The sequence below is a fragment of the Crinia signifera genome, chromosome 12 (assembly GCF_055691185.1).
Source record: "Crinia signifera chromosome 12, ASM5569118v1, whole genome shotgun sequence".
NCBI lineage: Eukaryota > Metazoa > Chordata > Amphibia > Anura > Myobatrachidae > Crinia > Crinia signifera.
In genome coordinates this window covers 40,178,750-40,196,197 of record NC_139228.1, presented here as the reverse complement: position 1 = coordinate 40,196,197, position 17,448 = coordinate 40,178,750, and the positions used below count along the sequence as shown (strand labels likewise).

Sequence of the window (17,448 nt, the reverse complement as noted above, 5' to 3'; positions counted from 1 at the left end):
CAGCAGGTGCTGGCTGGCAACTCTTGGCCTGGGGGGAAACATAAGAGAGTGGCCCTGGTGCGATAGAGGGCAGAATGCACCAAGCAGTGGTGGTACATACTGCTGCCCATCGCATATGTACTGACATATGTGATAAGCAGCACAAAGGGCAGCTCTCCTGATAAGAGCTGCCTTTTGCGATCCCCGACATTGCCTGGACGTCCCCCTGGAGACCCAGGCAGCCACAGGGCTTCCTGTGATGGATCCATTTCAAATCCTCTCACAGCAGCGCTGTGGGAGGAGCCCGCCCAAAAGGGAAAAGCACATGTGGGAGAGAAATAGATAGCGAGAGAGAGTGCAATGGGGAAAGAGATAGCGTGAGGGAGCACAGTGGAGGGGGAGATAGCAAAAGAGAGTGCAAGGGAGAGCAAGAGAGCACGCAGGGAAGAGTGATGTAGTGAGAGAGTGCTCAGTGGAGAATGCTACAGCAAGAGAGAGAGCACTGGAGAGATATAGCATATGGGGAGGGGGAGATAGCGTGAGAACGAGGGGAGAGAAATAGAGAGAAAGAGCATAGGGTGAAAGATAGGGAGATAGACCATGGGGAAAGAGTGAAAGAGACAGCAGGGGAGAGGGAGAGATTAAGACAGCAGGGGAGATAGCAAAAGAGACAGCTGTGGATATAGTAAAAGAGACAGAAGGGGAGAGGAAGAGAGACCGCAGGAGAGTTTGTGAAAGAGACCATTAGGGATACAGTTAAATAGACAGCACAGGGGAGTTAGTGAGAGAGACAGCAGGAGAGATAATGAAGGAGACAGCAGAGTAGATGGAGAGAGTGAGAGAGACCACAGGGGAGTTAGTGAGAGGGACAGCAGGGAAGAGCGAGATAGTGGGAGAGACCACAGGGGATATATTGAAACTACAGCAGGGGAAAGGTACAGAAAGACCAGGGATCAGGGTCCAGGGACTACCTTTTTATTATGATGTGCAGTTGATCACAGGTCCAGCCTTCTCCATCCTGTGCGGAGGAGATTAGTAGAAGACACAGGAAGAGAGTTGGGGGCGGGGCTACTGCAGAGCCCGGGCAGGAAGCTGACTGAGCTGGGGGCCTTAATTAGAAGGGGGAACCTTACAGTCGGTGCTGCCTGCTGCTGTCCTTGCTTGGACAGGCTGCTGAGTGTCAGCCCAGCTCCGACACACACTCACAGGCTGAGACAGTCTCCGTCCACACAATGTGTAAGGCTGCCTATCACACAGCTTGGTAATAACTAGGGACCTATAGGGCTTCCGTAGCCCTGAAGATCCACAGTTACTACTAGCAGTCTGTGATACGGCCGCGCATTGGCAGCCTTTCTACACTGTGTATATAGCCCTGCATAGTGGGTTGTGCCTCCGGTGACCGTCCGATCGCAGCCGCAGGTACAGAAACCGCTGGACCACCAGGGTACTTCTTACAAAAGAGGTGGCCAACTGGCCTTGTACACTAGATGGCAGAGTTGCCCGGGGGGCATATGGCATCCTGCCCCCCGGCCCAGCCCGCCCCTGAGCAGCAGAGGCTGCCAGCAGGACTAGAGGGTGGCTGGGGTCTACAGACACTTAACTGTTAAGCGTGGAAAATCTTTCATGCAAAGGCAGCTGTTCATTGCCAGTCGTAGGGAGAGAGCGGAGGGAGGTCGCCTCGCATGACCACCACTGTGCTAGTGCTGCTGGCTGCGTGGAGTAAGGTTGCAATGCCCAGGAGGTGGCTGATGTAAGCGTTCCCGGCAGGACTGCAGCCTGGACAGGGGGGGATCTCCCCTGAGCCTGTCAGACTGGGTAAGGACAGCTTCTCCATTGCATGTATATGATCTGTATGTATTCCGTCTCTCTGATCAGCCTTTCCCCCTCCTCCAATGAGCACCGCATGGCATTCTGGGAGTGGCCGCGGAGGAGAGAAGAGAAGATGGAGGCGATGCGCCGCGTCTTCCCCCGTCATCTTACTACCTGCCTACAAGCACCTAGCTTGTGCGTCCTTGCTTCAGTCTGCCTGCTTGTGCCCTCAGGCCTGACGTAAGAGCAGTCCCGGATCGTGTGTGTGTGTGTGTATATGTATACAAACATTTCCATCAGGACATGACACCTTTTAAGATATGTAAAAATATTATCTTCTTTCAGGAAAATCAGACACATTAAAGATCTGTGGTGCACATCTGGTAGTTGGTCCCAATAATTGTCCCGCTTAGATGAGAGATCAGCTTATCGGTGGTAAAGGAAGGGTAAGTTTGTTGGTGTGTCATTATTTTATCTAAACACAAATGCAATGACTTTTTCCTATGTAAAAAATATATCAATGGGCCAGATGTACTAAGTTTGATAAAATGGGGAGTGATAAACCACCAGCCAATCAGCTCCTACCTGACATGTCACAGGCTGGGTTAGAAAAATGACATGTAGGAGCTAATTGGCTGGTTGTTTAGTACTCTCCATTTTATAGCTTTTCAAGGCTTAGTACATCTTGCCCAATATCACCACAATTTGATGTTAAACCCTCACTGCTGACTTTATGGGGTGTATTCAATGCGGGCAGCGAGCCCCTGACAGCGAGCTATACATTAAGCAGTGCCGACAGGGCTGCCATTAGAATTGTTGGGGCCCGGGACTGACCTACAGTGGCACAGCGCCCTACATTACCGTCCGTCCGCACAGACAAAACCCCGCGCAGCCTGCCTACCCCATTACTTACCATCACGCGGCATCGCTTCTTCAGCCTCCACTTTCGGTCAGACTCAGGTCAGGTCCGGGGCGCAGTGTGCACTCTGCAACGTGCAGCCTGCAGAGTGCTGAGCCCCTCTGTGTCCTAGGCTCGGTGCTCTGCAGGCTGCACTGTGCATGCCTGGCTGGGGGGCCGGGAGGGGGAGGTGGTGTGCCACCGCTTTGGGCAGCTGCCCGGGCCCCTCCAGAGGCCTGGGCCCGGGACAGCTGTACCCAGGGCACCCCCCTGTCGGCAGCCCTGAGTGCCGATAGCTCGCCGTCAGATTATTCAACTCTCTCCCCTTCATGCGCCGTTTCCACCTCGCCAGTTCCCTGAGGCGAGGTGGAAACGGCGAGTGTGGCCATCAAAACGGCGGGGCTTGCCACAAAATGGAGCGGTCTCACTGCATTCGTGGGGAAATTCACTGTTTAAGGGGATCTGGATTTCTCCAAAGCATTGAGTTCGGCGAGGGGGGTTGGAAAAGCCATCCTCGCCAAACAAACACCCCTCGCCCTACAAACACCCCTTGCCGCCCGCATTGAATACACCTGTATGGTTTAGAAATCTAGACCTGGATCCGGCTAACACCCACATGTCCCCTCTAATTATTTATATCCTCTTTATTATGCCGCTATAAATTGAGAACTATTAACATGACTCTTCCTTTGCTAAACCAGATTAATGTTTTATTCTCAAGACACTGTTATAAATACTCGCAGAGGTTTTTTCAGTGCCACAAATCCTTTTCCAGGATGAGCTGAATTAAAACAGTAATAAAACCCACAATAAATATGACTGTTTTAGAGCAGTATTGGAGTTTAGGGGATTTACTAGTATCAGGGTAGAACATAAAGCAGTTTATTAACCCATGGGGTCAGTGTGATACTGACAGGTGTCACAACAGAAGATGTACTGTAACAAGAGACTGTTTAGAATTGGTAACGGTGAGCTGCGGTTTTACAGTAGTGAAGAGTTTTCATGACAGTGAAGAAAGAGGTGTTTATATAAAGAAGGGGCAACATGCATGGGTAGAAATAATTGTGAACTGAACGTAGCAGCTGCCGGGTGAGTTGACGGGGTACCACAAGCGATTCCCCACCCTGACAGATGGGGGCCTTAAGAGCTGCAGTTATTCAAGTTGGGTGAACACCTGCGCTAGTCCTCTTGTTGAGACCTGCGGTGAAGGCGGATACATCTGACCATGTCACCCTCCTCCTGTCATCCGTAGGACACAGAAATGAGTGTTCCTGCCCTTTTTGTGTGTGGGACTTTGCGCCTTCCACTGCCCCCCTGGTGCGCTGACATCCCGTTCTCATCAGCCCCCCTGCGTGCACTGAAATGCTGATGAACTCTCTGCTGAAAGCGGTGTGTCTGTTGTTACAGGTGCAGCCACCGCCCCCCCCATGCTGTTACCACTGCTGAAGTCCTGAGAAGAGAGCGGCATGCCAGCTCTTTAAAGTGCAGCCAGCCCCCCCGCCCCACTGCACTGGCAGAACGCTAAGCTGCTCTCTGCTAGCAGTGGCTGTCAGTCAGCTCTTCCCGCCGGCTAAGCCTCCACAGACAGGAGGGCTTGCTGGCGTTGCTTTTCCCATTCTGGGTAACGAGGATATAATACCTGGGCAACGAGCATGAAACCTTATTGGCAACCATGCATGAAACTTTATTGGCAACCATGCATGAAACCTTTGGCATTGAGTAAGAAACCCCTGGCAATGAGCATGTAGGTAAGAGGCTCTTATGTGCCATCATATGTAGTCGCTGTTGAGGTGTGGGTCATCGTGTACGATGGGCATTACAGTGTGGGTCATCATGTGTGATGGGCATTACAGTGTGGGTCATCATGTGTGATGGGCATTACAGTGTGGGTCATCATGTGCGATAGGCATTACAGTCTGGGTCGTCATGTGCGATGGGCATTACAGTGTGGGCCACCATCGTGTGTGATGGGCATTACAGTGTGGGTCATCATGTGTGATGGGTATTACAGGGTGGGTCATCATGTGTGATGGGTATTACAGGGTGGGTCATCGTGTGTGATAGGCATTACAGTGTGGGTCATCATGTGTGATGGGCATTACAGTGTAGGTCATCATGTGCGATGGGCATTACAGTGTGGGTCATCATGTGTGATGGGCATTACAGTGGGGGCCATCATGTGCGATGGGCATTACAGTGTGGACCACCATTATGTGCGATGGGCATTACAGTGTGGGTCATCATGTGCGATGGGCATTACAGTGTGGGTCATCGTGTGTGATGGGCATTACGGTGTGGGTCATCGTGTGTGATGGGCATTATGGTGGGGGCCATCATGTGTGATGGGCATTACAGTGTGGGTCATCATGTGCGATGGGCATTACAGTGTGGGTCATCATGTGTGATGGGCATTACAGTGGGGGCCATCATGTGCGATGGGCATTACAGTGTGGACCACCATCATGTGCGATGGGCATTACAGTGTGGACCACCATCATGTGCGATGGGCATTACAGTGTGGGCCACCATCGTGTGTGATAGACATTACAGTGGGGACCATCATGTGCGATGGGCATTACAGTGTGGGCCACCATCGTGTGTGATGGGCATTACAGTGTGGGTCATCATGTGTGATGGGTATTACAGGGTGGGTCATCATGTGTGATGGGCATTACAGTGTGGGTCATCGTGTGTGATAGGCATTACAGTGTGGGTCATCATGTGTGATGGGCATTACAGTGTAGGTCATCATGTGCGATGGGCATTACAGTGTGGGTCATCATGTGTGATGGGCATTACAGTGGGGGCCATCATGTGCGATGGGCATTACAGTGTGGACCACCATTATGTGCGATGGGCATTACAGTGTGGGTCATCATGTGCGATGGGCATTACAGTGTGGGTCATCGTGTGTGATGGGCATTACAGTGGGGGCCATCATGTGCGATGGGCATTACAGTGTGGACCACCATCATGTGCGATGGGCATTACAGTGTGGACCACCATCATGTGCGATGGGCATTACAGTGTGGGCCACCATCGTGTGTGATAGACATTACAGTGGGGACCATCATGTGCGATGGGCATTACAGTGTAAGCTATCATGTGTGATAGGCATTACAGTGTGGGTCATCATGTGCGATGGGCATTACAGTGTGGGTCATCATGTGTGATGGGCTTTACAGTGTGGGCCACCATCATGTGCGATGGGCATTACGGTGGAGGCCATCATGTGTGATGGGCATAACAGTGTGGGTCATCATGTGTGATGGGCATTACAGTGTGGGCCATCATGTGTGAAAGACATTACAGTGTGGGTCATCGTGTCTGATGGGCTTTACAGTGTGGGCCACCATCATGTGCGATGGGCATTACGGTGGAGGCCATCATGTGTGATGGGCATAACAGTGTGGGTCATCATGTGTGATGGGCATTACAGTGGGGACCATCATGTGTGATAGGCATTACGGTGGGGGCCATCATGTGTGATGGGCATTACGGTGGGGGCCACCATTGTGTGTGATGGGCATTACAGTGTGGGTCATCGTGTCTGATGGGCATTACAGTGGGGACCATCATGTGTGATAGGCATTACGGTGGGGGCCATCATGTGTGATGGGCATTACAGTGTGGGTTATCATGTGTGATGGGCATTACGGTGGGGGCCACCATTGTGTGTGATGGGACCAAATAAACATATCAAATAAAAGAGATGCTCCGAACAATGGGCGTTTCCGCCAGACTAAGATCCCGAAATGAGTGCCATCTTCCCGGCCTTGGATTCTCCCGAGAATTGCATCCCACAGAATGCGGTGCGACCGCGGCTCTGCGCCATTATATTGGATGGAAGCCTGCGCTCTGCATGCTCCGCTGCGCTCTCTGCTGTAATTGTTTTTTTTCCTGCTGGACTCCTGTGCATACTGTGACTACTGGCCATACTCCACTGTGTATACGTTACTGTGACTGCTGGTCATACCCCTCTGTGTATACATTAATGTGAATGCTGGCTATACCCCCACTGTGTAGACGTTACTGTGACTGTTGGTCATACCCCTCTGTGTATACGTTACTGTGACTGCTGGCTATACCTCCACTGTGTATACATTACTGTGACTGCTGTCCATACCCCTCTGTGTATACGTTACTGTGACTGCTGGCTATACCCCCACTGTGTATACGTTACTGTGACTGCTGGCTCTACCCCCACTGTGTATACGTTACTGTGACTGCTGGCCATACCCCTCTGTGTATACGTTACTGTGACTGCTGGCTATACCCCCACTGTGTATACATTACTGTGACTGCTGGCCATACCCCTCTGTGTATACGTTACTGTGACTGCTGGCTATACCCCCACTGTGTATACGTTACTGTGACTGCTGGCTATACCCCCACTGTGTATACGTTACTTTGACTGCTGGCCATACCCCTCTGTGTATACGTTAGTGTGACTGCTGTCTATACCCCCACTGTGTATACGTTACTGTGACTGCTGGATATACCCCCACTGTGTATAGGTTACTGTGACTGCTGGATATACCCCCACTGTGTATACGTTACTGTGACTGCTGGCCATACCCCTCTGTGTATACGTTACTGTGACTGCTGGCTATACCCCCACTGTGTATACGTTACTGTGACTGCTGGCCATACCCCTCTGTGTATACATTACTGTGACTGCTGGCCATACCCCTCTCTGTATACATTACTGTGACTGCTGGCCATACCACCGCTGTGTATATGCAGTGTATATGCAGTGCATGCACAGACCCCCATCATCGTAAAGGATCCAAATTTGGATCAGACCGAACGGGTCTGCATTGGCCCCACCGTAAAGTGGGAGTGTGGATCGTATTGTCAACACCACTTAGGTCGACAGTCATTAGGTCGACACCGTTGGTGACACACAGGTGTCAATGTCAACACGGGTTTAGGTTGACAGGTCAGAAGGTCGACATGGTTTTTTTTTACTGTTTATTTTTTACCCGAATGTCGACACAGTCAACATGGACACAGTTGGAAGTCAACCGAAAGCTCCTCGCATCGCTCACTACGCTCACAATGCTTCGGTACGGTGCCACGCTGCGCTCGGCACACTATTTTATTCTCCCACCACACCCTAGTGCATGGTAGGGCATGAAATACCGCCTGTCGGCACATGTCGGCTCAAAAACCCGTAAAAAACATGTCGACCTAACCCATGTTGACCTAACACTGCGTCGACCTAAACCCATGTCGACATTGTCCCATGTCGACATTGACACCTGTCGACCTTCACTGATGTCGGCCTAGACACCTGTCGACCTTGCCACCTGTCGACCCAATGTTGTCGACCTATTGACTGTTGACCTAAGTGATGTCGACAATATGACCGTATACCGTAAAGTGGCTGCTGGCAATTCCCAACACTCTGATTTTTATAGGGCAGGGCGCTGACCACCAGGCTGAGCACTTTTTTCAATCGAAAGAGCACATTTTATACTAGAAATTTATATCAGAAACAGAAAAAATTATAAGAATTATGCCCATTACACATTGTCATACTCTGCTATGGCCATTACATATTCTGTCGCAATGACAACACATTATACCACACACTATAATACCCATTACACATTATACCACACACACACACACACACACACCATAATGCCCATTAAACATTATACCACAACACCATAATGCCCATTACTCATTATACCACACACGATAATGTCCATTACCCATTGTCATACTGAGCTATGTCCATTACATATTCTGTAATAATGACAACTACACTTTATACCACACAACGTAATACCCATTACACATTATACCACACACCATAATGCCCATTACACATTATACCACACACCGTAATAACCATTACACATTGTCATACTGTGCTATACCCATTCCATTTTCTGTCATAATGACAACTACACATTATGGCATACACTGTAATGCTTCTTACACATTATACCAAACACCACAATGCCCATTACACATTATACCACACACCGTAATACCAATTACACATTATACCACACACCGTAATACCAATTACACATTATACCACACACCATAATGCCCATTACACATTATACCACACACCCTAATACCCATTACACATTGTCATACTGAGCTATGTCCATTACATATTATGTCATAATGACAACACACATTATGGCACACACACTGTAATGCCTCTTACACATTACACCACACACCATAATGCTTCTTACACATTATGGCACACACCGTAATACCCATTACACATGATGGCACACACCGAAGTTCTCAGTGGCACGTCAGCGCGGTGGGGGGCAGCGTAAGGGCGCACAGTGCCACACACAAAAAGGGCAGGGAGCATTTTGAGGTTTTAAAAACGGGCAGGGTGCAGCACCCTGTAAAATAAGCTTAGAAGGAACACTAGTGATATTATGCTGGGTACACATTGGTTAGCTGAAACTGGGGAACGTGCATGTGGCTGATATACCAGACATAGCCAAGCGATGTTCATAAAACATTCAGTGATTTTACTCTTTTACACTTATCCTGAAATGCCATTGGTAATCAAGATGTATATCCAATAAAGATCAATGACTGTATTTAATGTGTCCATTATGTGCTTGGTTGCATTACAGAGGAACATATTAGGCCCATGAGTACGTTACCTCAGGGCAAAAATATCCCATTTTTATTTAGGATGTTGAGCTACCACATTAGTCAGTGTTACTAATATAGTTATATACTCATGTGTTTGTGTATGTCTCCTTGATGAACAGTATGGGCATCCGGTACCGGATGGGAAGGGTTCCAAGAGCCCCAGAATCTCCGCAGCCCTTGACACCTTCCTCCCCTTCTGCTGTGGTGATGTCCGCATCTGTTCCAAACCTCCCGAGGTAGGTACTTGTGTAGACGTTTTGTTTGAGCCAAGTGTTACTATTCGGCCCAAATATCAACTGCAATAAAGAGAAGTTACTGTCCTCCTTATACTACACACTTGCTGTCCCTTTCTCACGGAGCCACGGACTGCGAAGAGGCCCAGATATCACTGGGAAGGGACAGCGAGTGTGGGACTGTAATATTACCAGGTCTTTATTACTCTACAGAGAATGGTTCATTCATTAGGACAGGCATGTCCAAACTATGGCCCTCCAGCTGTTGTGAAACTACACATCCCAGCATGCCTTGCAATAGTTTAACATTCCCTAAAAGCAAAACTGAGGCAAGGCATGATGGGACACAACAGCTGGAGGGACATAGTTTGGACATGCTTGCATTAGGACCTTCTCCCTGTTCACTTCCCTATTGTCAACCTAATGATTGTGTCGACCTGTTGACCCTATGACCCATACCCGTCTTATGCTGGGCATACACTATGCAATGTCTGTCAGACCAGCAGACCTTTTATCGGACCGCCTGAAACCAGCAGATATACGCTATGAGATAGTAGTGTATGGCCACATGATCCGGGTTCCTTCCCTGTAGAGAGAGCATTTCCCCGTGCCTCCCCTGTGACAGAACTGGTGAAAGGATGGGCGGTCATTTTGGAATGTTGGAAATTGTCTCTTGCCCGACAGGCCGATTGGTTGCAGCTACCCACTATGCACTCATTGGCCGGATCCTCTGATAATCAGCCAGTCAGGACAATGATTGCATAAAGTTTGCATATGTATTACAGGAACTTCTCTTGTACGAGTTAAAGGGACGCTGTTTGTAACCATATGTTCTTGTAATCACATTACACTCTTGTTACATGTTTGTTACGGCCTTGACCCACGTTGGATGACATGTGTAAACTCTTACAATTACGGGACACACTGTCTGTATTATGGATTCTGGGTAGTGCCTGGGTGGCACCATGCGATGCCCGGAACTGCTCCGTACTGTGGATGCGTATGCCGGCTTCTTCCTTCATAGTAGCTTTCAGACGGAAACCGGATGCCTGCTTCAGAAGTATCTTCTGTACCCAGTGCGAAGTGGGGCCAAGCCCAGATACTAATGATGACTGCAGTGGGCGGGATAGACTTTCACGTGTGGATTGTTAGTGTACACGGGATACTCCCGCATTACCATATGGAAGTGAGCAGTTTGCCGCGGATGAGTTACATTTACACCCAATCTTCCGGTGACAATATACATATTACTGAGTTATTTAATAGTCCACATTTTCAGTTGTTTTTTCCCTTCTTGCTATCTCTTTATGGGGTTTATTCTAGTTCATTCTTTCTGACAAAATCCTTCTTAGATGGACAAAACCATGTGCACTGCAGGGGGGCAGATGTAACATGTGCAGAGAGAATTAGATTTGTGTGAGTTATTTTGTTTCTGTGCAGGGAAAATACTGACTGCATGATTTTAGTCTTCAATATAGATCTCGCTTTGAAAAAAAACCCCACCCAAATCTAATTCTCTCTGCACAAGTTACATCTGCCCCACCCGCAGTGCACATGGTTTTGTCCATCTAAGAAGGATTTTGTCAGAAAGAATGGACTAGAATAACCCCCTATGTGACTGCTACAGTAAGTACAGGACACGCTGAGCAGCTTTATGTGACTGCTACAGTAAGTACAGGACACGCTAAGCAGCTTTATGTGACTGCTACAGTAAGTACAGTACACACTGAGCAGCTTTATGTGACTGCTACAGTAAGCACAGCACATGCTGAGCAGCTTTATGTGACTGCTACAGTAAGTACAGCAGACGCTGAACAGCTTTATGTGACTGCTACAGTAAGTACAGCATATGCTGAGCAGCTTTGTGACTGCTACAGTAAGTACAGGACAGGCTGATCAGCTTTATGTGACTGCTACAGTAAGTACAGTACATGCTGAGCAGCTTTATGTGGCTGCTTCAGTAAGTACAGGACAGGCTGATCAGCATCACCGATGGGGTGCTAGCATCGGCTAGTGCATACACACTTGCCAATGCCAGCCGCGATGAGCGGTGGTGGGGGAGCAGGGTCCATGTTACATTGCTGACAAGTCGTGTGAGTGCACATCATCAGCATTGTGCGTACACGCTAGACCAGGGGTAGCCAACTCCAGTCCTCAATAGCTACCAACAATTCACATTTTTCAGAGCACCTAGCTTGTGCACAGCTGCACTCATTACTCAATGACACATTTTAAAAGATCCATAGGTGGAGCTAATTACTTCATTTGTGATTCTATGAGGAAACCTGGAAAACACGCACTGTTGGTAGCTCTTGAGGACTGGAGTTGGCTACCCCTGCATTAGACTAGATCAGGCATTCCCAACCACGGTCCTCAAGGCACACCAACAGTGCAGGTTTTAGTGATATCCAGGCTTCAGCACAGATGGTTTAATCAGAATCCCTCAGATACTAATTAAGTCACCTGTGCTCAAGCCTGGATATCTACAAAACCTGCACTGTTGGTGTGCCTTGAGGACCGTGGTTGCGAATGCCTGGACTAGATTTTGGTTTTGTCATTCCGACCCATCGGATCCTGCTAAAGTATTTAAAATGTCACCTGATGCTTTTTATGTCACCTGATGATAACATTAGGTATTAACTTCCAAAAATGAAGTGGATTTGACAGATATTAGGGGATTCTAGCATTATGTTATTATATTAGTATGGGCTGGATGGGGTAATATTATTAATGAAACTTCCTGTCGGCAGATGTGACATTGAGTGTGACCTCACACATTAACCATATTTGCTTCTTGTCACCCTATATCCAAGATCTATAACATCTTGTTAGACGATGCTAGTCGTGATCTCCCCTGCTTTACTAAAAAGTCGGACAAAGACCAGAGGAGTGACTTAACAGATGCCAATTGGGGAAAAATCCTCCAACTTGCCCATGCTTGCTCCCCCAGCATACTGGTGGTGGAGACTCAATATAAAATATTCTCGTGGTATAGATGTCCTGATACTATATCAAAAATGGGGCTGGGCATACCCAATATATGTTGGCGTTGTTCCTTAGGCTCCCGGAGACCACCTCCACATCTGGTGGGACTGCCCCTCAATACAACCTTACTGGAATAGTGACATCTCTATTTCTACAACGATACTTGGTGAAAAGGTTCCTTCGGGTCCCCTGTTTTGGCTGTTTCATTATTCGTCTGGATCTGTCCCAAGATATAAAAAATCCCTCTTATGCCATTTAAACAATGCAGCAAAGGCAGTTATTCCTGTACCCTGGCGATCTTCCTCTCCCCCAACAAGCAAAGAGTGGTTCCATAGAATAGATGTGTGTGGACATGGAGGATATAGTGTCTTCCGCTGCAGAGATACTTGGGCTACATGGATAACCTTTAAAGACTCCTCCATGTATGAGACGGCACTAGAGTCTATCTCATCCCCACTACCTTAGTTATAATTTGCCCAAGTTAATGTATCTCCAGGCTCCGCCTCCAGCTGATCGGTGTAAATGTGCAGTTTTTCATATTCTGTTTGCAGTTTGTATGTTTTCCCTGGATCTGTACTCCGGGTTTTGTGGATCCAGCTTCCTCAGTTTCTTGCATTCCCTGCTGCTTGGGTGTGGCTGCATGCAAGGTGATTTAGTGAGGTTCTCAGCATGCAGTCACGGCCGGTTATAGCTTACTGATAGCTTTGTGTATCCTGCCGTGTATTCCCTCTATGTTGTGCTCCAGAGTCTTCCCGGTCCCAGCACCTTGTGTACAGCGTCCTGTGTGCCAGCTTCATTTGTGCCTCAGTCCTCAGTACCTGCAGTGTCCTTGCCAGAACCTGCTGCCAGCCCTCGTTTCCAGAGTGTTCCCGGTCCCAGCACCTTGTATCCAGCGTCCTGTGTGCCAGGTTTGTTTGTGCCTCAGTCTGCGTGTACCTGGTCCTTGGTCACCTCAGTCCGCAGTACCTGCTTCATCCAGCCTGCAGTGTCCTAGCCTGAACCTGCTGTCAGCATTCGTTGCAGATAAGCCAGGGGTGCACCCTGCCAGTTACCCTTGTGCTTTGCAGTATTGTATTCATTATATTCCATCGTTGAGCATTGTTGCCATTTATATTTTATTATATTACACCATTTGGGCATTGTTGCCATCCCTGTAGGGGTCTCAGTCCTGCACGTCAGGTTTAGTTAGAGGTCCTTTTGCTGCTGGTCTGCCTCCTCAGATACGTTGTCCTGAACATAAAACCTGCCTGTAGCGGAGTGGGGCGGACATAATTCGCCCTTCAGCCGAGACGGGTACAGGAGAAGACTAGCTCCGCACGTATCTTGTGGACGTCAGGCTGGGGCAACAGAGTCAGGGAGCAGGTCTTCTGACCACCTACAGAACCGTAACACCGTTAACCTTACTCTCTATTTTTCTTTCTTTTCCTCCCTCTTTCTATGTCTCCTTTGTCAGTACAACCTATGTCAAATTATATGATGATGTGGACTATATTACTCTGCTGTACTGCAATTTTGTTTATTATCTTACATAATTCTCAATAAACATATTTTGCTCTAACCATATTTGCTAGTGGATATGAAATCTTACTTCTCTAAAATAATGACACGGACAACAGTAATGCCATTAAAATCAGTCAACCTTTTTATTTTGTAATATTTTAAATAACTATGTTGGCAGAGAGAAAGAACGGCCAGTTTACTAGTGACATTACGTCTATGCTGATCCGATGTCCACGACATGCACTCAACTAAGCCAACTGGCCATTAGCCAATAGAAAGTGTTAATTCCCAAACTCTCCCCCCAATACACCATAGTAGGCCAGCTAGACAGTCAGTGGCCCTGACCCCCAGTAGGGTAGGTCAGACTAGATCAGTCTATTGGAAAGAGGGGTACCGGACAACTACCTGGCAATCGGGATCCCAACAGTAAGTGCACCGACATAGGAATTGCGACTGCCGGTGCTCTGAAAAGGGTGATCCCGACTGACAGGGGCTATTTTCCCTTGTGCCATGACCCCCATAGAGGGAAAATAGAACCTTTGGCGAGCGAAGCCAGTCACCGAGCCCACAAGGGGCTTCTTTGCGCTCACCCTCCTGTCAGAGCACTGGAAGTCGGGATTCCGATGTCGGTATACTGACTGTCGGGATCCCGATTGTTGGGCAGTCATACTACACCCTGAAAAGAGAGCGCACCTCCATAAAGCAGCGCATTAGCCACTGGACTGACGTTATTTCCCGCCACAGAGAGGTTGACCAACCCCAACAGGCAAGAAAAAAGAAAAAAAATTGGGCTAGGGTGGGTGGGGAATCCAGGCTAAAAGAGGCAGCCCCTAGCTAGCCTAGAATCAAAATTTCTCCAGAACTATCGAAATAACAACCTGACTAATGCCAAGGGAGTAAGGGGGTGGGATGACTTGGCCCGAGGTGAAAACCTGAAAAACCTGAAAAAACTGCACGGATAACACGAGCCAATAGTGTCACCATGTATTCAGGAGAAAACAGGGAAAATCCCTCGGGACCCTCACCGCTAACGGTGACGAGTGGCAAATGCTCCCAAGTCTTGTCTATTCGTAATGTGGTGTAGAAAGAGGGGAAGCAGATCGTTGAAGGAGCCGCCCCTGACGATCAAGCAGTATAACACTATAATAACAAGGTCATGGAGCAGCTGACCGGTCGACAATGCTCCCAAGTCGTGTCAGCCTTAGGCCGCAGGAGTGTGGGTGGAGTGCAGTAAAAATAATTACCAATCTGACTAATGCCAAGTGAGGGGGGGGGGGGGTGAGACGACTTGGCCCGAGGTGAAAACCTGAAATTCCTGATAAACCTGCACGGAGAACACGAGCCAATAGTGTCACCGTGTATTCAGGAGATACCAGGGAAAATCCCTCGGGACCCTCACCACTAACGGTGACGAGTGGCAAAATGCTCCCAAGTCGTGTCAGCCTTAGGCCGCAGGAGTGTGGGTGGAGTGCAGTAAAAATAATTACCAATCTGACTAATGCCAAGTGATGGGGGAGGAGGGGGTGACACGACTTGGCCCGAGGTGAAAACCTGAAATTCCTGATAAACCTGCACGGAGAACACAAGCCAATAGTGTCACCGTGTATTCAGGAGATAACAGGGAAAATCCCTCGGGACCCTCACCGCTAACGGTGACGAGTGGCAAAATGCTCCCAAGTCGTGTCAGCCCTAGGCCGCAGGAGTGTGGTTGGGGTTTAATAGAGGCAGCTGTAAGCTGATGGGATGGGATAGAGCGGTTGTGATGGTGCGGAATGCAGAAAAGAGTGTAAAGAAAATAGGAGCGAGAAGAAAACCCAAAATGGCCGCAGGAGTGTGTGTGGAGTGTAGTAAAAACAAATACTAACATGACTAGTGCTAAGTTAGGGGGTAGGAGGGGGTGAGACGACTTAGCCCGAGGTAAAAACCTGACAATCCTGATAAACCTGCACGGAGAACACGAGCCAATAGTGTCACCGTGTATTCAGGAGATAACAGGGAAAATCCCTCGGGACCCTCACCACTAACGGTGACGAGTGGCAAAATGCTCCCAAGTCGTGTCAGCCTTAGGCCGCAGGAGTGTGGGTGGAGTGCAGTAAAAATAATTACCAATCTGATTAATGCCAAGTGAGGGGGGAGGAGGGGGTGACACGACTTGGCCCGAGGTGAAAACCTGAAATTCCTGATAAACCTGCACGGAGAACACGAGCCAATAGTGTCACCGTGTATTCAGGAGATAACAGGGAAAATCCCTCGGGACCCTCACCGCTAACGGTGACGAGTGGCAAAATGCTCCCAAGTCGTGTCAGCCCTAGGCCGCAGGAGTGTGGTTGGGGTTTAATAGAGGCAGCTGTAAGCTGATGGGATGGGATAGAGCGGTTGTGATGGTGCGGAATGCAGAAAAGAGTGTAAAGAAAATAGGAGCGAGAAGAAAACCCAAAATGGCCGCAGGAGTGTGTGTGGAGTGTAGTAAAAACAAATACTAACATGACTAGTGCTAAGTTAGGGGGTAGGAGGGGGTGAGACGACTTAGCCCGAGGTAAAAACCTGACAATCCTGATAAACCTGCACGGAGAACACGAGCCAATAGTGTCACCGTGTATTCAGGAGATAACAGGGAAAATCCCTCGGGACCCTCACCACTAACGGTGACGAGTGGCAAAATGCTCCCAAGTCGTGTCAGCCTTAGGCCGCAGGAGTGTGGGTGGAGTGCAGTAAAAATAATTACCAATCTGACTAATGCCAAGTGAGGGGGGAGGAGGGGGTGACACGACTTGGCCCGAGGTGAAAACCTGAAATTCCTGATAAATCTGCACGGAGAACACGAGCCAATAGTGTCACCGTGTATTCAGGAGATAACAGGGAAAATCCCTCGGGACCCTCACCGCTAACGGTGACGAGTGGCAAAATGCTCCCAAGTCGCGTCAGCCCTAGGCCGCAGGAGTGTGGGTGGAGTGTAATAGAGGCAGCTGAAAGCTGATGGGATGGGATAGAGCGGTTGTGATGATGCGGAATGCAGAAAAGAGTGTAAAGAAAAGAGGAGAGAGAAGAAAACCCAAAATGGGATAACACCTGTGAGGAGAGAGATAGAAGGAATTACCACGATGTACGGTGGAGAAGATCTTCATGTTCTCGTGTATTCAGGAGATACGACACAGGACCGGCCTCCGAGTGGACTGTCTGCGGCACACAGGACAGCTGGGATTTGAGTCCGTCCACACGTAGATGCAGCTCGGATGAAATCTGTGGCCACAGGGCAGAACTGTCACCCGCTCTCCATTTTGGAACTCCATAATACAGATCACGCAGGATTGCGGCTCTTCATCCTCAGCAATAGTGCACGATGAAAATGCGCTGATCTCCAAATCCAAGGGTGCGACATTCTCCCTGTTGAGATGT

The 17,448-nt window shown here is 48.8% G+C and overlaps 1 long non-coding RNA gene across 5 annotated transcripts in view; it reads left to right on the top strand.

Annotated features, from left to right (window-relative positions):
* LOC146049645 (uncharacterized) overlaps nt 1-17,448 on the top strand; it is a 210,844-nt gene that overhangs the window by 156,348 nt on the left and 37,048 nt on the right. For all 5 annotated transcript variants that reach the window (XR_014466169.1, XR_014466166.1, XR_014466167.1 and 2 more), the window contains 2 exons: nt 2,134-2,234; nt 9,454-9,570. This is a non-coding gene — a long non-coding RNA (uncharacterized LOC146049645). The remainder of the gene's footprint in view (nt 1-2,133; nt 2,235-9,453; nt 9,571-17,448) is intronic.